We start from the raw sequence: 25,530 nt of genomic DNA, 5'->3' as shown, positions 1-25,530 counted from the left end.
GGAGGCACCTATTTATGATTTCATAGAAAATTCAAGTAAAAAATGATTGCCATAAAGACCACTGCACAGGATTACAAGCCCTTAATGATGAAGACCCCACTTTCTATTTTCTCACTAGTGTATAAACCACCTGTAGTGCTCAGACTATGATTAATGGAATGTGCAACATTTTTCTTACTTTTGACTAGAAGAACATTCAGGCAACATATATGATGAAGCCCTAAACACATCTAATGATAATTTATTTGGAGATGCACTGAAACTTGAACACACTTCTCAAGTTAGAGAAGTGTATTTTGATCAATAGAAAGTGAGATAATATAATTTCATATATCCAACGAATGACAATAAATAGGTCAATGTGATTGAAATATACAACTAGTACGAGTACAATGTGGGAGTGCAAACATAACTCGTAGAAAATGGCAAAGGTAAATCTAGGGTAAAATGAAGCAAAGAATAATACAATAATAGGAAATCCTCATTAACATGTATGTAAACAGATCATGTAAAAGGCTAAGTGAGGGTAATAAAGCTATGGGCATTCACGGAAACACATTTGGTAGCTCAAAATTGCATTCTGAGTTTGAGCAAAACATAAATATTACACCTACGCTACATTTTGATGGCGATGATGAGTGTGGTAGACATACAGAGAGGTTAGTTCCTGAGATATACTGTGAAATGCAAACATTTGGATGCTTTAGTTTATCTAGTACTCATTTTTAGGTAGCGCTAATAAATGCCCTATTGAAGAAGACAAAGAACAATTTCCTACAAGTTTTTTGGCCTACTCAATTGACTTGCTACACTTGGAGAGGGATATGCTACATTTCTCTTCATTTGATTCCCCCTTGAAAACAATCTATATTTCCATATAATTGGTAGTGTGAGAAGATGTACTAAATGCAAAGGAGGAATATCAGCATGAGGGTAGGAAACATCTTTCTACTAATATTGCAATCACCCGAGAAGACTTAGCACATGATGACATGGGTATCATGCCATGCCTTTTTTCTACACTGGAAATTCAACCAACATATGACAAAATCCTGAGCACATATCAAGATAATGGATGAAACTGTAGGTGAATTTTCCCTGAGAATGAGACTAATAAGACACTCATTAATGAAGGGAAATCCTGAAGATCCCCTAAGGTTCAAGAGACCAACATGCCTATCAGTGATTTTGAAAATGGTAGAAACTTTGGCACCCATAATGATGTGCATCTCCAATCGGCATTGCCTATTAAGTTTGAACAGGATAGTGCAAGATCCTATATTTTTCACTTTGACAGTTATCCTACATATTACATGGACTCTAATGAGGAAGAAGAGAGGGTTTATCATATCATCAAGCCATGTTGTGAACCATATGAGACAAAGGTAGAAAGCTCCATTCCATTTGTTGAAGGCATCCTTATTAAAGATGAATAATCTTGCCATATTAGAAGAACTAACCAATATCTAGGAAAACAAGATGACTTCTGCAAACTCATAATTGATCAACCAAAAAGTGAGTATACTCATTTCCATGTTTGCAACAGTGATGTTGATGACAAACATAAAGCTACACCTATGCTTGACCCATAAACTTTGGAACATATGAAATTGAGGATAACAATGGATCCGTGGCATGAAGCATTCAAGTGTTAGCCCCCCTCAAATTTCTTTTAATATTGTCTACCACAACATGATGCTATATTTATCAATACCCTACTGGACCAGGAGTATTCCCATCTTGAGTATGGGCTCCTAAAGCTCGCTAAAAATATACCATCAAAATTTCCTAATCTAGGGTAATTTATCTGAATGTTTCATTCATGAAGATAGAGTCACAACAAAATTGCTAAGAGAAACACCTGCAACAAGTTTATGGATGATTTATCTACATGCATAGGGTTGAGCTATGGAAGGTCACCATTCATAAAAAGGTACCCCAATCCATATTGAGTGATGAAGTTGATAATTTAGCGAATAAAAGAACGTCTCAAAGCTTAAGCATACCACAAATTCTCTAAAAGAATTGGGTGAAGCTATATTGCAACTCTAGTATCAACTACCTAATGAAAATAAAGTGAAGAGAGGACAAGAATAAGCAAACTGATTAAAAATCAAGAGAGGAGGGTATTGATGCCCAAGAAGAATTTCTAGTGCGATGGATATCAAAATAAAGTTGTTATATAGAACTCTAAAAAAGAAAACAAAAACAAAGTATGCAAATATGAGAAAAGATTACCAGAACTCCACACATTTATTGCCCGCTTATTTGCATTATCTATATATTAGAGTACACAATTGAGAGGCAGTGATAAGTTTGACCATGTATACCATAAAATACAATAAAATAAGCGAATGACCACTTTGGACCAATTCACCCAAAAGTGATGAAGTACTAAAGTACAAAAAGCCTAAAGTACAAAATCTTGTTAAACTACAATCGTAATGCAATGTCAATAGACGTACTTAAGAGGAAATCGTGCTTCATTCCTACAGTAGTTGTAGCTATACCACTTTCAAAGAAATACAAGATAAATCTTGGCCTATGTGTAATTGGGGCCTTTGTATTGACCATCATTTTTGTTTAACAAAGTTTTACATAAACGAATGGCAAAAAATGATTGGACGGGCTCCCCACTTAAAAACAAAGTGTAGAAGCATGTCAAAATTCAAGAAAGATAAGCACCAATGAAAATATATTGTGTTTGTTCTAGGATAATGAACATGAGGAACTAGAGAGATAATGTTTTACTCGAAGGGGTTGAACCCATTCTAATTTATATCTAAGGCACATGGAGAAAAGTAGTGACAAATTCCTTGTCAAGAGTCCTCTCCATTTAAGCAGGAAGTTCCCATGAGTTGTCTACTCTCAAGGAAGTGGAACACTATGAGAGAAAATATCCTAATGGAAAAAAAGGGAGAGATCCATTGGAAGCAAGATGATATGAAAGGATGATATAGAGACAAATTTTGGATGATTCTCCCACACCATAGGCTTGGCATGTAGTGGAAGTTAGAGTAGTCTATTTCATACAAGCAATTTTGGGAACACCAGAAATTAGAAATATAGCTGCTTCTAGACAATACTAGGCATAAGAGAGATCCACTGGAGGCAAGATGACCTGAAGGGTATGATCTAGAGACAAATTATGGATGATTCTCCCACACCATAGGATTTCCATGCAATGGAAGTTTGAATAGTCTGATGCATCTCAACAGTTTTGGCAACTTTAAAAATTGGAAATAAAGATGTCCATAGAAAATAGTAGGCACGGGAATGAACTATTATTGGAATTTCCATGGCTCATAAGTTTCTTCATTCATGTTGGCCTCTGTAAAATAAGAGTCACATTAGACATAAACATGTTGGGGAAAGATGATGAAAATGGACAAATATAATAGTTGTGGATATCGCTCCAAGAGGAGAAACGGATGTCAAACGGGTAAAAAACCCATGACTATAGCCCAAGGGCTTCTTGAGAATATATTACAGGCCCTAAAACATGGCACTCATGTCTGCAATATAATATAATAAAAAAGGTGAACGGTCGGTTTCAAACAAGTCACCCAAAAGTACAACAGTTTACTATGTACAACAATAATACTTGTTCACTAGATGTCTTATCAGTATAGCATGCCACTAGATGAAGATTCAAATGATGCAATTGAATCTTCTCAATATTCCCTTGTAAAATATGATGTCCCATAAGATTTTAATTATGAGATACTGATGTTCCCATTTTGTGACTTGCTATCTAAATTATTCTTTCACAATGTAGCAACATTTTTCCTCACTGCAACCAATAATGTTGAGAGAAATGGATGGGTTTCCTAAAAAGGTACAAACCCCAATTGAACGTGTCATGAGATAAATGCAACTAGATAAACATGAAAATGAGACATTTGAATGATTTTTTATGTCAATGCCATTCCTTTGATTTTTTTTCCATTTTTCCTTTTAAAAGAAGTTGTTCAAGAAGGATTGAATTATGAGATATTCCCTTTATGTGTACTATTTTTTGACTTGTTAAATAAATTATTCTTTCATGGTTTGAAACATTTCTCAGTTTCTTGAGAGGAAAGGAAGGGATTTGTTGAAAAGTATGAACTCCATTTGAAGTCAAGGGGACAGAAATAATGGGTCTTCAAAAACTTCAAAGCAGAAAAATAAAATAGGCAAAGAGGCGAACCCCTTCCTCTTCAATTCCCCAGTCTAGGCTAGCCAGGGAATTTATATTGCTCAAATTAGGAAATATGATTAGTTATTACTTAGTCATTACCCATAAAATCCATCTTGGCTTCTACATTCATTCATGGAAGTGAAACTATAACATCATACTCAACCTTGTCACAATACATTCTGAGCACCAGCATACCCAACCACAGCCGAACCATCAAAATGTGAATGATTTTCCCAAAGGTGGAACAAACTCCTTCCCTGACCCTTCAATGAAGATTACGCATGAACGTACAATAAGCTTGCAAAAATAATGGAGAGTCATAGAATTTAGTAATGACACTTTCCAACCAATAAAATATTATTAATTTATGACTCCCTACTTCCCCACTCATTGGTTCATTGCCCCAGTTGTTTTTTATTAGGAGTTCTAGTAAGTGCACATTTTATTCTTATGTTATCATTTTATTTTATGACAAACCCAATATAACAAAATGGTAAATAACTTACCAACTTACCACATACTCATTATTCTCAAGCTTAGAGGAGACATTACATTCACTCTAATTTGCAGTTGTTTGAACTACTTTGTATACTTCGAGTGAGGACCTGTTTTTCTAAATTATAAAATTCCCTGAACAAGGCCTGATCACTATTTTAGTGTTGGAATTTGATGCTGAGTATTCTTTCCCAAAATTTGATTTTCTCCTTGCCTTGACTCGCTTTATTTTCTGTAAGGGGTCCAACCATAAGGCTGGATGGTATCTATATTCTACATGTCACAAAACTACTCAAGCTCTTAAACCCAACTATAAATGCATATGAACTCAAACTCTCTATACATTTTGATTCATCTAACTTCACTGGTGCTCCTTATGTTGATATAGCTTCCAAGAACGTCTTCATTGAGTCATGTTCTCTGGTCTGAAGAGTGTCAAAACTCACTTCTCCATCATCAAAATCATCAAGATCTTAATCTCCTCTCTATGGAAAATAACCCTTTATAAAACTGATGAGCCATACAAATTTTGTCTCCAATGATCCACATCCGTCATCTTCTCCAACCAAAAACAAACCCTCTTAGTCACACCAATTACATTGATGATACCAACCCGATTCAGCAACAACTAAATTTCGTTCATGTCTTTCGATAGATGAAGTTACCCTACTCTTTCACCTGTAATGAGAAACAAATAGACAAACATTTTGTTCTATACAACCAATGATAGAGAGCTATGGAAAGTTGAAAAAATAAGGTAGCAATTGTAGAAAGACCAAAAACTCTAATTCCTTATCATATTGCACCAAAAAAATATAAAAAAATTCAAAAGAAAAGAAATTTACCCTAATATTGATGCATTTGATCCAAAAATCATGCTACATATGAGAACATTACATTGAAGGTTAATAGCGGAAAGGATCTAGCCATTTGGGTTTAAATCAAAAGCTTGCCTGTATTGTGATTTTAAGAAGAAATATTTACATATAGCAATGTTTTGTAATTATACAACATGTCGAAATATAAATATGGTTTATATGATATTCTAAGAATGGTTGGATTTCATGAATCAGTTCCTAAAAAGTACATTGAAACTTGAAACTCCATTTCCATGGGAATCAAACCCACTTAACCTGACAAGATATAATAATCCTCAAATTTATCCCTAAACAAAGCATTTACTTGTAAAATCAAATCTTCTAGGAAAATGGTTTTCCCTTAATATCTATCCATATCTTCATAATATCTAGCTTGTATGGGACAACATAGCACAAAATACAAGACATATACATGACCCCTAATATCAAAGAGCTGGTGGCAAAGGTATAACTCAACCATTTACTCAAAACATGTCTTATTTTGAACCTTTTTCATCTTCTATGAGCGCCTAAGGAACATGTATGATATATCCAACTTCCTTGCATGATTCACCTTCAGTAAAAGTTCTTAAAGATTATCATGTCTACCTCTTAAAAACCTGTGAGGAATTTGTAGTAATCAAAACACAAAGCCTTGATACCTTTGTCAATCATGATTTCTATATAGGAGAAAGCCTCCTCACATCTGCCTTCCCTGATTAGCCCTCCAATGAACAATGTAAGAATTAACATCAAGGAAACAACCATTCCGAGCCATTTGATCGCATATAGTGAAACCCATCTTAGGTTTCCTTGCATGGAAATACAATTTCATCATCATCGTGTAGGTGTGAATGGTAGGTTGAAACCCACATTGGCTCATTTCCTCAAAAATTTTAGTGGCTTCATTTGGTTTTTTAAGAACCATCATCACTTTGATTAGAACATTAGAAGTCCAACATTCATGATGAACCCCTTTCCCTTTTATTTCCTGTAACAACCTATAAGCCTTATCATGCTTCTTCTTAGTTCCATAACCAATGCTTAAATAGATGTAAACAATAGCATGAAGTGGGAAGCGATGTTCCCACATTTCAACAAATAATTTTGAGGCTTCCTTTATCCTCTGTAATTTGGAAAGGGCACGAATAAAAATAGTGCAGCTTTTAGAATTAGGATAAGGACCATTTTTTTCATTAATTAGAAGAGCTTCAGGGCCTCCTCCTTGTTTCAACCCTCAAAGATACCCCCCAACATAATCTTGTGGGTGAAAAGATCGGGTTTGAATCCTTTATCAACCATCTCATTCCAAAGTTTCCTGCCTCTATCTGATTCTTTGCTTCGCACCATCTAGATATAAGTATGGTATAAGTATTTGCATTGGGAAGAAATCTTCCGCTCATTGTTTCAAACAACAATTGGGCTTCCTTTGCTAGTTTTTATACCAAATTCCAAATAAACCAAGTAGACTCACTACTTCCTTTTGGGATTTTTATTCCTCAAACAAGTATTGATTTTTTTATACCAAATTCCAAATAAACCACAGACACTATTAAATTGATTGAAATTCTATAAGTAACCAACATCAAAGTAATACCCCAATAGATCCATAATTGAACATTTGGCCTCATAAAAAAACCTGACATTACATCAATAATGTAAAAAATATAAATAATAATAAACTTCCAGTGGGGACTCTAATTTCTATCTGATTATTGTCAAGAAGCTTCAACACTAACTCCAATGGAAATTTGATTAGAAGGATGAATCGTTGTCAGCCATGCAATCAAACATCGACATAGATTTAGAAGTTGCTTTTGCACTCCTACTTTGTATAACATTGGTTGCAATATAGTCCCATTGAGCTAGTTTTGTGTTCATTTGTTATACACAAATATAATTACCTATGTCACCCCATGGGTGGAAACAAACTATTTAATTTCATATTTCCAACTAATTATTTTGAGAAATTGTAATAATATGAAAATTCTATTCACATCCATCCATTTCAATAGTCTATTCTGCAAAGTGGCGACATCATAAGAAGGAAACAAGTTCATTCTGTCACAAGGCAACTACATAGATACATATATAAAACAAAGAAAAAATACCTCGTGGCCTTATTAATTGTATCAGATTGTAAATAAGTTGAAATGTATTTTCTAATAGAAGCCTGCGAAAATCTAAAAACAAATAACCACAGTGAGATTTATAGCATAAGAATTTGAGAAGGAACAATTGGAAACTCTCATTCTATTAGTAAGGCACCACATGTTGTCCTAGAAGTTTTTATTGGCCCAAATTCTAGATTTGGAGATGGACTCTTGAAAACTTACACCAACTATTGTATATTATCCATAAGAAAATTGACAAAATATTGTGGTCTTAGCACATGCTGGATCTAGATAAGATGCAAGTCCACTTTTCTCTTGACCATTATTTGAACATGGAGAACCACCCCTTTGAGAACATAGATTTTCTTGAGTAATAGTCGAATCTTGAGTTCCTATGGATACCCAATATTTTGACAATGATTGATCATTACCTGGTTGAGGTCAATTGCCTAGCATACAAATAAAGAACATGGAAAAACAAGATGTGAACCTCTCCAAAATATTAATGAGTTTTAGCAATAATATGGACATTCAAATTCATTTCATCCATACCCAATGCGCGCAACACATTACTAAATGCACCCAAACCCAAATCTTTCATCACATCCATGCCCAACATGTTCCATTAGTAATGCAACTGTATTACCTGGTGTGTTAAAAAAAAAAAAATCTAAGCATGCATTTGTTATTATTAATCCATGTCACTAATTTTTCCATCACAATACATACACTTCCCTGTATTGAGCACTGGCTTGACATTACTATTTAGAAGGAACTTAATCCTCCATTTTCCAAAGCAATTGACATCACTATTGCAGCTTCCATGACAAATGATAATTAATATTTTCCTCTCATTGAATTTGATGATATTTATCAACTCATCACTGTGAGAGTGCAATCACAAATGGAAGGGGAATCCTATGGCCATATGACCAATGTTGTTGTGGGTAGTCTAGACAAAGAATGAAATTGTCAAGAATCTACAAAAAAATTCTTAACATAAAATCCCATAGTATACATGAGAGGTTGTTGGGATGAAACCCACTTGATATGCATGAACTACCAATAGATGTATTCTCCCATTGACTCATCGATTTCCCCCTTTGAGGTGAAATATTGCGAGGGCTTCCAGTGAAAACTTAGCATTGGAACATGACAATAGGTTGAGGTGTGGAAGTAACTTTAACGTAACCAAAGAATTTTAAGTGGTCAACACATTAGGCCCGCAAGCCTAAATTATGTAATTATTAATAAACCAAAGATAAATCAGTGGAACCTTTATCTTAAGAAAATAAATTTTAAGACTATTGGAGAGATTAGAAGAAATTGCCAACTTGAAATATTCAATTTCCAGGAATTCAGTAGGAGGAATGGAAAAAAATGTCTAGATCTGAAAAAAAATTAGATCCCTTTTATCAATAGCATTTAAAGAATCATCCCCCTTATAACAACACATTTGTTCACCTTTGAGACCCCAGAAAAACTCACCATTTTGTGAGTTGGAAAATCTTGTTCCTAACCAAGAAAAAGAACTTCCAGTCACATATATTTCCATTTAAGTGAAGGGTGTTGTAAGAATATTACTTGTCTTAAAGATGTTGTTGGAGATGAAATGAAGATATAATGAAAATCCCTTTTAAGATAGGAATTGGTAGAATTATCCCGCTTCTAACAGGGCATTATTTCACCAGTTTGAGACCTTAGAAACTTAACGTGTGATCATGATGAGGTAAAATATTTTTCCTGATAAGAAATTTATGCTTGCAGTAACATGGATTGACATTGAAGTATCATAATACAATTACTACCTCAACCTTGTTCATTTACAGGTGTTGTTGGAGAAAAACACAAGAAATAATTAGAAACTACAAGACAGTGGATGCCAGAAATATTAACATTTGATCACTAAAACAGGGATATAGAAAGCCTACGTAAAATGTATTGAAAGATAGATTTGAGATTTTAGGTAAGGATAAGAAATGTCAAAAAGTGCAACTTCAAAACATCCATCTTAAGTGAGGTCAAATTTTTAAATAGGCATTTAATCATTGAAAAATGTATACGAAAATGTTAAAAACATATCTAGTTTACTGAAAACCAGATTTTTAATTTCATATTTTGGAAGAGACAATAGGGAAGGAGGGAATTTCTTAACAATGTACTTCATGTTTGCTAAGGATTCTAAAATCCAATATTCAAATATCTTAATCCCCAAATTAATTTGCCAAAATTTGGATTCTACCTCCAACTGTTGGTTAAATTGTTTACCAATGTTATAAAACTTGTCTTCTAAGTTTCCTAAAATTAATCCTGAATATTTTTCCTCATCATGCAACATCTCTCTCAGTCTAGAATGTACTCAAACCTTTTCACTAGATGAAAATTGGAGAAATTTTAAACTGGATTGTGATGATTTTAAGCCACAACTCGAAGGGAAGAATATTTTTTTACCACTCAATTTGTAAGAGTGTTGGTGAAATGATTTGCTGTTAATTTTAGGTTAACATGTTCTTTCCTTAGGAAAGTTACTTCATTTTTCTTCATTAGCCCATATATCAATTCAAGTTTACTTCCATTAGAAATTCATAATCACATTGACAACTACTGAGGAAAGAACATAGACAGTAAATGAGGAGAGAAAGAAAAGATAATAGAACACAATGATATGGCTCAAGCTAGGAAAAAACCCCAAGATGGGGAAAACCTTGATCAAATATTCATATTGTTATCATCAAGTGTTCAACATATATAGAGTACAATAATTCAGAGTCAAAATTGACTTTCCAAAAATGGCTACGATATCCAAGGTTGATGACTTACTATTGTAGTAGCTTGACCTGGTTAGGGTTACATTCAGATCACAATTGTCTCACATAGTAGCTCCAAAATGCCTCCTATCAACTGATCCAATATGTTTGTTCTCATGTCCAAACCTTTTTTGTCCTACACATGGTTATAGGCCTTGGAATACTTCACATGTCACCCTACATCAGTCTGCTTGCAAGAGAAAATATAATCAACATTCTACTCATGAGACAAGCTATTTTTATCATTGCACTGCTACTGAGAGTTACTGTGGTTAGGGTAGAGGAGTCTACCTGGCCCTCTTGGCCCATACATACAGTCCTCCATATGACTATTACCCACAACAAAGGGTTGCAGCCTCCTTTTTGTAACTGTGGCTTAGAGAGCTGGCCTTAAATTAGATCTTTCATTAATCAAACTGATCTACCAGAAGATGTAGGTAGAACTGCTACCTATGGCCTTAGGACAAGGACAAAATCCTCACAAATCACTACAACAGAAAAGAAAATTTGCGTCATACTTAGCACCATATTTTAGTGCATTTTTCTCAATTGGAATGAGGAGCCTGGCGCTAAATCTAGCTCTATTGTATGGTTTTTAAAGCATCCTTTTTTCTCTAAAATTTGCATCCTTTTTTTACGCCAAATTTTGCATCATTTTTTGCACGATATTTTGCACCAAGATTTGCATTTGGTTTTAAACCATGTTTTGCTTCTAGTTTTCTACCATTTTTTGCATCTATTTTTGCATCATTTTTTGCTTCCTGTTTTGTGCCATTCTTTGCTTCTAGTTTTGTGTCTTAATTTGCATTGAGTTTTACACCATATTTCGCATCTGATTTAGGGAATTTTTTTGCATCTAGTCTTAGGCCCTTTTTTGCTTCTAATTATGTAATTATTTTTACATCTATTTTTGCACCAGCTTTTCTTCCCTTTTTACACATTTTTTTGTATCCAATTTTGCACCATATGTTGAATCTATTTTAGTGCCAATTTTTTCATACATTTTTGCACCATTTTTTGCATCCACTTTTGCATTTTATTTGTCTCCCCTTTTTGCATCCTATTCTGCACCATATTTTGCATCTAATTTTGCATCATCTGTTGCATCCAATTTAGCATCATTTATAACACCATTTCTTGCATCCAATTTTATATCCTTTTGAGCATCTAAATTTGCATCCTATGTTGAGCCATGTGTCGCGTCCACCTTTGCATCCCATTTTGTGTCTAATGTTACATTCAATTTTGAGGCATTTATTTCATCTGCTTTTGCATTTGTTTTTCTACAAAGTTTTGAATCATTTGTTGCACCTCAATTTGCATCCAATGTTGCATCCAAATTTGAGCCAATTTTATGGCTATTTTTGCACCATTTTTCCTACTTTTGTGTCCAATTTTATATCCTTTTGGTTTCTAATTTTGCATCCTTTTTGGCATCCAAATTTTCATCCTCTTTTCTACCACATTTTGTTTCCACATTTGCATCTCATTTTGCATCTAGATTTTAGTTTTAATTTTTGTCTAGTTATGCATCATTTTTGGCATCCTTGGTTTCACCCTTTTTAGTCCCATTTTGCATCTTGTTTTGTGTATTTTATTACATCCTTTTTGCACCCAATTTTGCATCCTAATTTTACACCATTCTTTGCATCCTCATTTTGGTGTCCATTTTTACATCCTTGTTTGTGCCCAATTTGGTATCCTTTTGTATGCCCTATTTTGTTCCCTTCTTTGTGTCTAGTGTTGCACCCTTTTTTAATTCTACTTTAAAACCATTTTTGTGTCATTTTTTGCAACTTGTTTCGATGGCTAGTTTGGCTTCCAATACTAGTCCCAATTTTGCATCCATGGTAACACCCACTTTTGGCTTATTGTTTAAAGTTTTACTTTTATTTCCATTTATGAACCCCTTTATGGGTTCATTTTACTAATTTCAATTACATAGTGAAATATATTACAGCTTATAATGTCATTTTGCTATAATATTTAATGCACAGTTAGATAAACATAAAACCCTCTCAATTTATACCGGAAACCTAGGATAGTTCGATTAAGAGAAAGGTTGTTCTATGATTCAGGATTTTTATTAGATTAAGATGTAGAATATAGATTAAGAAAAAGAGAAGGAATTCCTATGAGTCCTCACATGTAGTTCTTGTTGGAGTTTTTAGTGTAGCTAGGAAGCACTCATAGCTAGCTCCAAATCTTGGTCCTACACATAAGAGAGAGAACAAAGCAAACTTCACAACATAATATCTTAAAAATCGAAACTATCAGAAACATATAAATATTACTGAATAAATAAATATAAACAAAAATCACATACATTCATTAGTTAAATAGAGTAAGCAAAGAATGAATAGCAGAATATGGAATGAAGAAAAAATGATATATATTAATAATGGAGTTGGAGCAAAGTTATAGCCATCAGATGCAGTGGTAGCAACACCTCTCCCAAATCCTAGCTCCAAAACTCTCCCTCTCAAGATAGATCTTAGAAGCATGACAATACAAGAGTTCCCATCCTTTTCTCAATGGCCAAGCCTCCAATATATAGGAAAGTGAAGGCTATGAAGATTTCCCAAATTCCTAATTAGTTCAATTTGGGCAAAGACTTTTGGGTGAATAATGTTTCCTCATATAAAAATGGCCTTTTCCACTTTTTAGATGCTTTTGTGCTTACAAAAATGCTTCTCCATGTTTTATGGCTCTTTCCTGCTTTTGTATGCTTTTATTTTTTAGGAAAAAGCTAAATATGAGGATAAAGAGATCACATTCCACCATATGAGTTTGCAAAAGTGAACAAGAGTGTCAAATTCTAGTTAACTCGAGTTTTTTTCCTCGGGACCGAGTGAGAATTTTTGTAACAAAAGTTATATGAAGGGGAAAAGTTGTTATAGACTAGGATAACATGGTCCTCATGGTACATAAATTGTATTATAGTCTTATATAGTCTACGAGATAGGGGTATTTCAACCAACAACACAGTATTCTCCTCCAAGATGATGAGGAGGTATTTTCTTGTATAACATATCTAAGAAGATATCAAAATTCAAATTTATAACTTAATATTTGTAAACAAATTTAAGTGTAATTGACAAAATTCATCAAAGATAGCAGTATCCTCATATATAACAATCTCCATAAAAAATTCATTGGCAATTTTCAATATACATATATGACTACTAAATCAACACTTATCACAGATATCATTATTCCAAGGTAAACTCAGAACATTATATGCAAAAATAGTAATATCATTATACATCATGATTCTCCATCAAAAAGCATTGACAATTTTTAACACATATATAATGTAACAAGATAATACTAATAATATCCTCATCATCTTTAATCAAATCAACTAAGATTAAAAAATTTGATAATCAAATAAAAATATTTCATGAACACCATTATTCTAAGGTACATTCACAACATCCATCAAAAGATAGTAATATCATCATACATAATAATTCTCCATCAAAATATGTTGATAACTTTCAATATATACATAAAATAACAAGATAAAAACGATAATATCATCATCATATTTAATCAAATCAATTAAAATTCAATGTATGATTACCAAATAAAAATGTTTCATAGATATCATTATTCTAAGGTAAATTCACAACATCCATAAAAAAATATGAATCTCATCATACACAATAATTCTTCATAAAAAAAATGTAAACAATTTTCAACATATTCAAAGGTAACAAGATAGTACTGATAATATCATCATCATTATTCGAATCAACTAAAATTATAATGTATGATTACCATATTAAGGCATCCCAAATAAATATAAAAAATAATGCATGGCTAGCTAGCACCACGAAAATCATAGTCAAGGTCATCATCATGATCATTTCCATGATCATAATCCTGTCCTTCCTGATAATATCATCCACATTCATCACCAACACCATCGCCATCCTGATAATATCATCCACATAATCATCACCAACGCCATCGCCATCCTCATCATGTTCTTCTCTGATATATGATGTAGTCTCAACATAGTCTATATCATCATCTTTGTGGTCATTACCTATAGTGTTCTGGAAAAAAAATCAATATTACATGTTATTACTAATTCTATAGCACAATGCATATTTTTATGACAATTCTAACCATAAAATGAGGTAAGACATAATAACATTTAACAATGCTAAAAAATAAAATGAAAATATGGTATAAGATATATTAGAGATCCAACTAAGATTACACTTGTAATTCATATTAGGTAGTAGAAACATTTTTTAATGCATATGTAGGTACCCATTTTTTCTTCATATTATATTGTGAATGTTTCTTATGATGTCCATGTAAGATTGGTAAATTAAGAGTTACGGGAAGCTTTATTTCAAATTACAATTGTAATTTAGATTATAAATAGAAGAGATTTTAACAAAAAATGAATGTCATATGAAAAAGTAAATTGTTTTTAATGAAAAATAAGTCGCATACAATATGAATGTCACATGAAATTTTGAGTTTTTTTAACGCATTTACTTTTCTCTATGAGAAAATGGATCCTTATGTTCATTCAAGAACAAATTCTCACAAACAATTACTTCATTTTATCCATTATCACACTTAATCCATTATACCTAGTGACGACAATGATTCCATTCAAATTTCTTTGAACTCCTTAAATATAATGTAAAAGAGAAAAATCCATGAGTTGGACCCCCTCCCTTGCCTCGTTCACCATCACAGACAATGAACTTGGAGTTATGCCCATGATAGCAACCCTTCCCTTGCCTCGTGTACACCATCAGAGACATTGAACTTGGAATTAAGAGTACTCATGTTTTCTTTTCTCTAATTAATCTCCAAGGAATCAAAACTTGATCAATATATCAAGGACTCCATTAAGGAATAAATATATCACAGGTGAAGCTCAATAGGATTTGCCAAAAGAGTGTGAAATAACACTTATATATGTTTTATGAAATGACTTGAGTGAGTGGAATGAGTAGTGGGAAACACTTACCAGGGAAAGGAAGATTTTTGTTTTGTCATTATTTCTATTATTATTTTTGCTTCTTAGAATGAAGGCAAGTGTTTAAAAAAATTCTAAAAAATATTTTAAATTAAAAAAAAAAATTATTCGCTTATGTTTTAATTTTTTTTTTTAATATAGATTTAGTTTTAGTATTTTTTTATTTTCTAAAAGAATATATTTAGTTTTTGGTAAATTTTTTTATAACAAAAATTATAATTTGTTTTTATAAGATTTTAAACATTCCATTCATGCTAAATTTGTGATTTTTTGATAGAAGTTTAAATTATATATAAAAAGTAACTTAATGTCATGTATTTTATTAGTGAGATGGGTATTATACATCTCTTCCTTGCTAGGTTATGGTGGCCTTGAGTGGTCACTCCCATTAGTTGCATGCTTTTTAGTTTCTTGTTAGTGACATTTCTTAGGCTTGATAACATGTTATTTAATTTATGAAAATGTGTTATTGTCCATATTATTGTTAAATATTAATATTAAATATGTTGGTTTTGAGCATGGTTTAGAAAAAAGTTCCCAAAAGGTTTATAGATTGTATTTTATAATGTAATGATTCATTACTTGATGAAATTGTTTTGAATAATCTTTTTAATGATTCATTCATTGATGAAATTGTTATGGATATTTTTTTAGTATATTAACTTGTATGTGATGAAGTCAAAAGTCACCTCTTTTTGATATTTTCATTCGTCAATTTCTCTTAAGGCCATCAAGTTCACCATTCGATCCTAGGTTAAGGAAATATAGGATTCATGAAGTGGCATTGTCCAAGCACTTAAATCTTGAAACATGTTTTTTTTAGTCACATTATACTTCCTTTCTGTGTAAATTCTCCATGAAAATAGTCTCATGGAACATGAGGGACTTCAATAGTAAAGGAAAAAAGAGACTCCTAAAAGAGAAATGGTATGCAAAGCACCCAAAAATAATGTTTATAAGAAGCAAAAGTATTAAGTGAGGTTCTACCTCATATAATTAGAAAATGGGGGATGAATTGCCAAGTAGTAGTGATTAATGCTTAGAGATACTTGGGTGGAATGGCTATTATTTGGAAATATCAGGGCATCAAGGTTACGAATATGTTTACCTCTTTTTGCATTATGACAATACAATTTTAGTTAATTGACATCGAGGACTACTACCATGAGTCCAATGTCTAAGTCTCCAATATCACAAATGGAAAACCTTTATTTTTCAATTCTATTTCCAGCATAAGTAATTTATATTCCCCATCTCCATGGATTATTGGTAGTGACTTCAATATTATCAAGTGTCTCGAGGAAAAGAAAGGATTAATCACAATGTTTACGAAGAGATTTTGTAAGCTATACCATAAAAGCCCTAAATTAGTCTCCATTAAAGTTCTCAAGCAACGAGTATCCAACCCACACATGTGGATCAATGAGATGTAATACATGTGTGTGTGGTGACTAACTTAATACATTGTTCTAATAACTGCACAAACTTAAGTATTTCACTTCGTCACATACATTGACCGTAGTATGACATAAGTAAACCAAGAGTAGACATGAAACCCTTATGCAACAAACAATCACTAGATCCTCTATTAGGTGCTTATATGATGAAGTGAAAATGCAAATGGGAAAGAGGACTTCATGATTTAACCATCAAAAGCATGTGATTAAGTGTGACTAGGAGTGTATATATTCATATGTTTTCCAAAGAGGGAGCGAATACATGAGTTACCATTCATTGGGCCTTATTTTTCTTTCTTTTTCTTTTTCTTATATATATGACTTAGGGAATAAGGTTTTCATTAGTTTGGCACAACTCAAAGATATAACGCTTACATGAATTTTCACTTCAACCTTAGAGTTTAGACTTAGATAAATCATTATAGTATATCTTTAATGATTTTGGCTTTCACTTTTTGATTTTATTTCATCAAAAAAGACAAAAGGGGAAATATTTTGCTACAAATATATGAATGCTTAATCATAAAGGCATCATGAAATGAAAACAAATTAATTATGTTATTCTATATGAAAATGATGGGTATTCTTGAGAAAATCTTATGCTTGTGGATGTCTCCTCCCTGGTTAAGAGGAAGTGAGGGTGGACACCATATTATCCATGTGTCATGTACTATGGCCAAGACTAATAGTCGTAAGCCTAGTAAAGACACTAGTAGGGAGAATGGTGGATTGGATAAACATCTCAGACCAATATTCTTTGAGAATTTGTATTTGACTAAGACCAACCACCATAAGTCAAGTACATTAATCCAAGACAAGAATATTCATGAGGATCGACATTTCCTAGTGTCAAATATTATGATAGTGGATTTGGAAATGATCATGTGAGGACATATCTAGTGAAAATCCTATTGGGGTAAGTGCCTAGAGAGGCAATGGTGTCCAAATTTATGCCTCCCAACATTGTGCTATGATCTAATGGAGAGATAGAACTTGTTATTCAAGGCCTTGCTATTTTTACAATGTTGGGTATGATGATGTAAATCACCATTGATGCTTATCAATCCAGATCCTTTCTTATATGAATATTTCAACTTGAGAGTACTTTTCTGTCTCATTATGAGTACCTCCCTAGTTTAGATGAAGTGTCATCATCTTCATTATCGTCATCATCACCACCATCATCGTCATCATTATTTTCATCATTGCATTATTGTCATAATCACCATCCATGTCGTCCTCATTGTCATGATTATGGACATTTTCTTCAATTTTTCATAATTATAGGCATCGTAAGAAATGTAATCAACCCAAAAAATGTTACAAGTGGTCGAAAAGGGTTGTTAGGACACAAGATATATGAAAGAGAAATAACAAATTTATTTTTGAGAGATGATCAATGATCATCATCATCACTACCATTATCATCGTCATTATAATTTTCATCATCCCTATCATCATAATTAATGTAATTTCTATCATCATTGTTGTCATCCTCATCATGAACATCATAATAATCATTCATGCCATTATTGTTTTTGATGATGACCAAGTTGAAAATAATAATAATGATGATCAGATGATGATGACTTGGAAGATGATGCCAAAGATAATGATTATGATTATGACCATGACAACATTTAAAAATTGGGAAGATTGGCCAAGGTCATTAGCATCGTCATCATCATTTTCATTGTAACCCCCATCATATTTATCATCATGTCATTATCAAAATAATCAGAATTCATTTCATTTTCATCATATTCATTATCATCATCGTCATAATTATTGAAATTGTCATCAGTTGTTCATAATTTCCAATTTCATAACAAATATCATCAATGCAAAAAATATGATGAGTATTCGGAAAGGGATGCAAAAGTTAGCGAAAAATGGGGGCAAAAATATATGTAAAATTGCATGAAGAGTGGACACAGTATAAGTAAATGCAAACCAAGACAAAAAAATTGACATAAAAGTGGATGAAAAAGTACATGCAATAGTTGATGAAAACTTGGACACAAAATAGGATGCAAACATGGATGAAAATGTGGAATGAGACATCGGTGCAATAGTATGCATAAAACTTAGCATGAATTGTGGTGAAACAAATGTGGATACAACAACAAACGCAAAAAAGGACACAAACTTGGATGCAAAAATGGATGTAAACATGGACCAAAAATGGGTGCAATAGTGGACACAAAATTAGATGAAAAATTGGACGCATCAGAAGTGGATGTAAAAGTAGATGCAAAATGGGATGCAAAAAAACATAAAAAATATTTGATGCAAACTTGGACACAAAAGAAGATGAAAATGTGGATGAAAAAGAAGAAGAAGATGTGGGTTGCAATGATAGGCACAATATATGGCACAAACTGTGGCACAACAAAAGTGGATATAATAATATACAAAAAAAGGATGCAAACTTAGATGCAAGACAAGATGCAATAACGGATGTAAAAGTGGATGCAAACATGGGTGCAACAGGAGAAACAAAATTGCATGCAAAGGAAGTAGATGCAAAAAAATATACAAAATGAGATGTAAAACCCAACACAAAAGTGGATGCAAAAATAGATGCAATATTTGATGAAAAAGACGATGCAAAGATGGATGCAAAATTGGAATCAAACATGGATACAATAGTAAGTACAAAACATGGTGTCACAACAAAATTGGTTGCAATGATAGATGCAAAAAAAGAACCAAATGAAGATGCAAAAATGGATGCATAAGTGCATGTAAACATGGGTGCAACAATGGATGAAAAATAGGATGCAAAAGTTGATGCAACAAAATTCAATTAAAAAGTAGATATAATATGAGAGACAAAAACTTATGCAAATCTTGACACAAAAGTGGATACAAAAATGGATTCAAAAATAGATGTAAAAGTCGATGAAAACCTAGATGTATATGAGGATGCATTTGTGGATGAATATTTAGAAGGAAAAATGGGTGCAAAGGGAGGTGCCAAACTAGGTGCAATTTATGGCACAAGAAAATTGGATGCAATAATGGACACAATAACAGATGAAAAGGAGGATATAAATATGGATGGAAAACAAGATGTAAAAGAGGATGCAACAAATTAGATGCAAAACTAGACACAAACCTTGATGTAAAACTTGGTGCAAAGGGGATGCAAAAAATGATGCAAAAATGGATGAAAATAATGATTTAAAAAATGATGCAAAAGAGGATGCAAGAGATGATGCAAAATGTGATGCAAGTGTAGGCACAAAAAAGTGGATGCAATAGAGGATGAAAAAGTTGGTGAAACAAAATTAGGTGCCAAACTTGATGCAAAACATGGTGCAAAGGATGGCACAAAACTTGGCATAAAACTTGTTGTAAAACCTGGTGTAAAATTTGGTGCAAACCCTATTACAATACTTGGTGCTAAACTTGGTGTAAGACTTGTTACAAAACTCTCTACAAACTTTGCGTCAAGTTTTTCACCGTATTTGATAAATGGACACAAATAACACCAAAAATGGGCTCTAGATGCAAAAAAGGAAGCAAAAAGGGAACCTAATCATAGGGTTTTGTTGTAGTGAATACTTGTCTCTACACTGCCCAATTGATCAATAAGATTGTGGCGACCTGAAGAGGATTCTATGAGGTTGTGCATGCTTAATATAGAGACCTCATATCATAAAAACATACCCATGTAGTTTAGGTCTACCCTTATGCCTACGTTCAACTTGGAGATAACTCAAACCTGCAATGGAAGAAGAGAGATATCCCAAGAAAAACCCTGTCTTCTCCTCCAACCAACTTGGCTGCCATAGAGAGGAATTATCACAAGAAAGATACATAGGATATGTGGTTAATGAGGTTGAAGACCACATCTATTTATATAAATCGTAGGGAGGTCAATAGATATAACCATTGGGCTTAATGAGCTGACATAGATGAAAGGTCGACCTTGATAATGTACATGTGATAAAACATAAATTCAAAAGCACATTTATTCTTGTCCAAATTTGATGACATTTAGGTAAATTTTGGTCCTCGCGAGAAGACGAATTTAATGAAAAAATCATATCCATCCAATGTGATTTCGAATGAGGAGTTTGGCCCTAGTTTCCAATTTTAATGCTCCCTCTCAACTAGGGAGAATTACGCCTGCCAATCTATCAATCATCATATCATCCTATCATCATGAACCATCTCTGAATATTGTCTCATCTCATGATATCATCTCTTCTTTGCTCTGATGAACACTGATAAGAATAATGAAGAAGAATTGATCAAGAGTGAGTCATAAGATGTTACCACTCTCTACTGACAAAAGTCACTCCAGAGGTAGAACCTCAATTAGACTTGATCCCAGATTAAGTTGGTGAGCACCAAGCATCCTAGACATATGGAGTATGATAGTACACGATGCATCCATTGGTGGTGATATGATCCCTAGACAATTTTCCCAACTCATTGGCCAGATGAGAAGTACTTCACATGTGTCCCAAACTGCATGGGTAGGATGATACTGAATCAATAGCAAAGAAAGATTATATCACATCCTGCTCATAACCACACATAGGGAAAGGATGAACCACATCCTGCAGTCACACATTACAACCATTATAGGGAAAGGATGAACCACATCCTACACGTATGAAAATTGCCAAGAGTAGGGAAAGGATGAACTACATCCTACAAACACAATTCATAATCACATGTAGGGAAAGGATAAACCAAATCCTACAAACACAAGTCACAATCACATGTAAGGAAAGGATAAATCACATCCTACAAGCACAAGTAACAACAATCAATCGTAAGAAGGATCCTACACGTGGGGAAAGGATGAACCACATCCCACAGACATGTCAACCACCAATCGTAGGGAATGAGCATCCTACATGCGAGGAAAGGATGAACCACATCCCACTAACATGTCAACAGATTCCTATACGCATCTCTTATTGGGCATCTGTGGGAGAAGGTGAACCACTCATATTGCTCATATGCCATACAAGAAGGTGAACCACTCATCCTATCTATATGCCATCAAGAGTGGGGAAAGTTGAACCACTCACCCTACATGCATGTGTCCACAATCGTAGGGAAAGGTGAAGCACTCACCCTACATACATGTCAACCATAATGGGGTATCATAGGGGAAATCGAACCACTAACCCTATACACAACGCAATAGTAGAGGAAAGTGAACCGCTCATCCTATGTTCGCATAGCTCAATAAATACCCTAAGCCCCCAGGAGCTCCAGAACTTAATATTCAACTAAAAATCCCTTCATATATGGAATAGGGTAAAGTTACTTCGTGAAAGATCAGGATTACATCTCGAAAATGATATTGATAATTAGATCGTCAATGAGAGCCTTGTTGTGTGTGGAGCATGATTGTTCAGAGGTCTTTGTTTCAGCCGGATGTATACCCCAGGAATTTTGTACACCCCTCGACGTGGGGGGGTGCGGGGGGGACTTGTCACCCCCGTGGGGGTCCGGGGGGGCCGATCCCCCCTAGCTAGGGGGTCCGAGGGCCAGCGGTTCCCCGGCGGGGGCTCGGGGGCAGCGACCCCGAAGCTAAAAACAAATGTAAAATTTCCTTGTAAAAATATAGTAATTCCTAGTCAATCTGGGCTATTCATTAGGCAGATGATCTGACGGTAGAACTTATGTTTAGTTTAGGGTTTTTTACCCTAGAAGGTAACCCCTCTCTTTGTATGAGGGCATTGTATTGGAGGCTGAGATATAGATGTGTATTCTGTGAGCGAGAAACAGAGAGGTGAGACTATGAGAGAAAACAGAGGATATTATAGCGGATTTGCTGTAGGTTGTGTCTCTTCATTTTGCTGGATAATAGAAAGGAAGGACTGGCTGTTCGGGGTGGACGTAGCCGAAACTAGGTGAACCACGTATATCTGTGTCTCTCTTGTTTTGTGCGTTTTCTTTGTTTATATTTCTTCAATATTTTATGTGTTCCATTGCTCTGTAATATATAATTTTCTAACAACTGGTATCAGAGCTGAAGGTCTATTTGGCTGATAAACTTGCAGGAAAGAAGGGTTCCTGGTTCGAGTGGGAGTAATGGTGGAAGATGGTAAGTTTAGGGTCGAGAAATTTAACGGCCAAAACTTCTCGCTATGGAAGATGCAGATGGAAGATTATCTGTATCAGAAATATGTATACCTACCATTGAGCGGAAAAACAAAGATGTCGACGGGTATGAAAGACGAAGAATGGAATCTTCTCGATAGAAAGGCACTCGAAACAATATGGTTGTGCCTTGCTATGTCAATCGCCTTCAACATTTCGAAGGAGACCACGACAGAGGGTTTGTTGCAGACGTTGTCGAAACTATATGAAAAACCCTTGGCCTCAAACAAGGTATTTCTTATGAAACGGTTATTTAATATGAATATGTCGGAAAGTGGATCTGTTCCAAACCATTTAAATGATTTTAATATAGTTACAAGTCAGTTAAGTTCTGTAGGGGTAAACTTTGACGATGAAGTTAGAGCTTTGTTATTCTTGTGCTCATAACCAGAAAGTTGGAATGGTTTGGTAATGGCCATTAGTAACTCCATTTCTGGATCTAGTACTTTAAAGTTTGATGATGTTGTCGGTGCTATCCTTAGCGAGGAAATGCAACAGAAAAGCTTCGGTGAGACATCGGGAAATTCTTTGAGTGCAGAGTCTAGAGGAAGAAAAATGGAAAGAGGAAAGAGCTCAGGATATCACAGTAAATCAAGGAAAGGCAGATCCAAGTCCAGATCGGGGATAGTGTGCTGGAAATGTGGAAAGAAAGGACACCTTGTTATAGACATTTTTGTGCCTTACAGCATGAAACATGAAATGTCCATAATCTGAGGGATCCAAAGTCCCTAAACATGTTATTCTTGCCCCTAGAGGAACAAGGTCAGCAAACCACAGCACTAAATATCAGTTCTCCACCTGAAAACACTCAAAAACAAGCTAATTCTGGATCATGTCAACTGCTCCACTGAGCATCTGCACTGAATGTCAACTGCTCCACTATGTACCTACGCTGAATGTCAACTGCAAAGAAGGCTACCTTCGCTGGGCGAGTTTGGCCAAGTGGCACAGTCATTCCTCAAGGTGTCAATGCCCAGGAAGCTTGCAAAATGACACTTGGATCAAGGAATTCGACTGGTGATGAGTAAGAGGGTGTAGATCTCCAAGTGGAAGCAAGAACCTCCAAGTGGACTCAAGAACTGAAGAATAACTGAAGTGGGAGAGGACACTAGTCAGCTTCATGCCAAGCTCAAGCTGACTCATCCTTTCTCCAAAACTCCTATATATAGAGCTCTCTCATGAGGTCTAAGGAGGCTGGAATCTTGTGAATGTAAGGAAGTGCTGTTGGTTTGAGTGTAGAACTATTGGGTGATTTGCTTTGAAGGAGGTGAAGAGGAGATTTCTTTCTGCTGGGAGGTGATGCTGGATTGGGCCTTTTATGGTTGTATCACTTCCTGAACTTTACTTCTTCCATTAATAAAGCATTTGAGGTTCTTCTATATGCATGTGTCTCAATGGTGTATTGTGATACTTGTGTATTTGATTTATTCTAATCCTTGAATCAGTTATGAATGTATGCTTCGTGTAGTTTCCCTCTCTTGCCATTTTGCAGGATCTTGGTGTAGCTCGGCCAGTGAAAGAGTAAGGAGCTGGGAGCAAGCAGCAAGGAGAGAAGATTGGATCAATCATTAGCGGAAGACATCGGTTAGTGGATCTCTTTCTCCCCTATTTTACTTTCATAAAGAAGAAATCTTAGATAGCTTTGCTTCGATTGTTGCTGAGGTACTATCACCCTTAGAGTGGGATAGGGTCATTCCGTATTGGATACTTTTCCCAACAACAAATTGGCGACCATACTGGGGAACATATCTTGTTGGTTGTTTGTGTTTTTGCTATTCATTTCATAAACACAGGGAGTACCGAATCGAACTGCATTTGGAGCTTTCAAATGCAAAGTAGAGGGCAGCTACTCTAGCTTAGTTTCTGGGCATGTTTATGATTTGAAGAGCTGATCCACAAGGACTCTGAATAGCTCTTAGTGATAGCTTTTCATCCTCCTTTTCATCCCTTAGTGTGTACTTGATTGATAGCTTCTGATTTGGCCAAAAACTGTGAATTTTTGAGCAATCTTAGACCCGGAAACTGAGAAAAACGAAAGTTTATCTCTTCAGTGCAGGCACTGTGAAGGCAGTCTGCATTTCAGTGCAGATCCCGAAGGGGCTACCTGCACTGAATGTCAAACTGACAGTGTACTACCTGTGCTGAACCAGTTTTGCCTAGTGCTACTGGGGTTCCCTCCTGTTTATTGCCCTGTTTTCATCCTTGTTTTTGCAGCCTGTTATTAGTCAATGTACCTATCTGAAACCAACTTTCCTTGCCACTATTCCGCCTCGGTTGTATAAAGAAACTGTGTTTGTTCTTTGTGTATTTCTTATATCATTTGCAGTTTCCCATAACGAAAGTGAACTAGTCTTGCTGTGGCCTCTTAGATCTAGACCTGTGATAAGTGTCGTTTTGATCTTAAGAGTTACTTTGTTTGCTGTTCATAGCTGATTGAGCTTTTGCTTCCGTCATATGGTTTGAATTTATATATT

At 34.5% G+C, this 25,530-nt stretch overlaps 1 pseudogene; it reads right to left on the bottom strand.

Moving 5' to 3' along the window:
- LOC149235622 (uncharacterized) overlaps window positions 1-6,789 on the bottom strand; it is a 58,613-nt pseudogene extending 51,824 nt beyond the window's left edge.
- Window positions 6,790-25,530: the final 18,741 nt, after the last annotated feature.

Source organism: Pinus tabuliformis, chromosome 8 (assembly GCF_031772625.1).
Source record: "Pinus tabuliformis cultivar Carrire ecotype Pingquan chromosome 8, CPIR1, whole genome shotgun sequence".
NCBI classification, from domain to species: Eukaryota; Viridiplantae; Streptophyta; class Pinopsida; order Pinales; family Pinaceae; genus Pinus; species Pinus tabuliformis.
The sequence above is the reverse complement of the archived record's forward strand: the minus strand, read 5'-3'. Positions and strand labels throughout refer to the sequence as shown.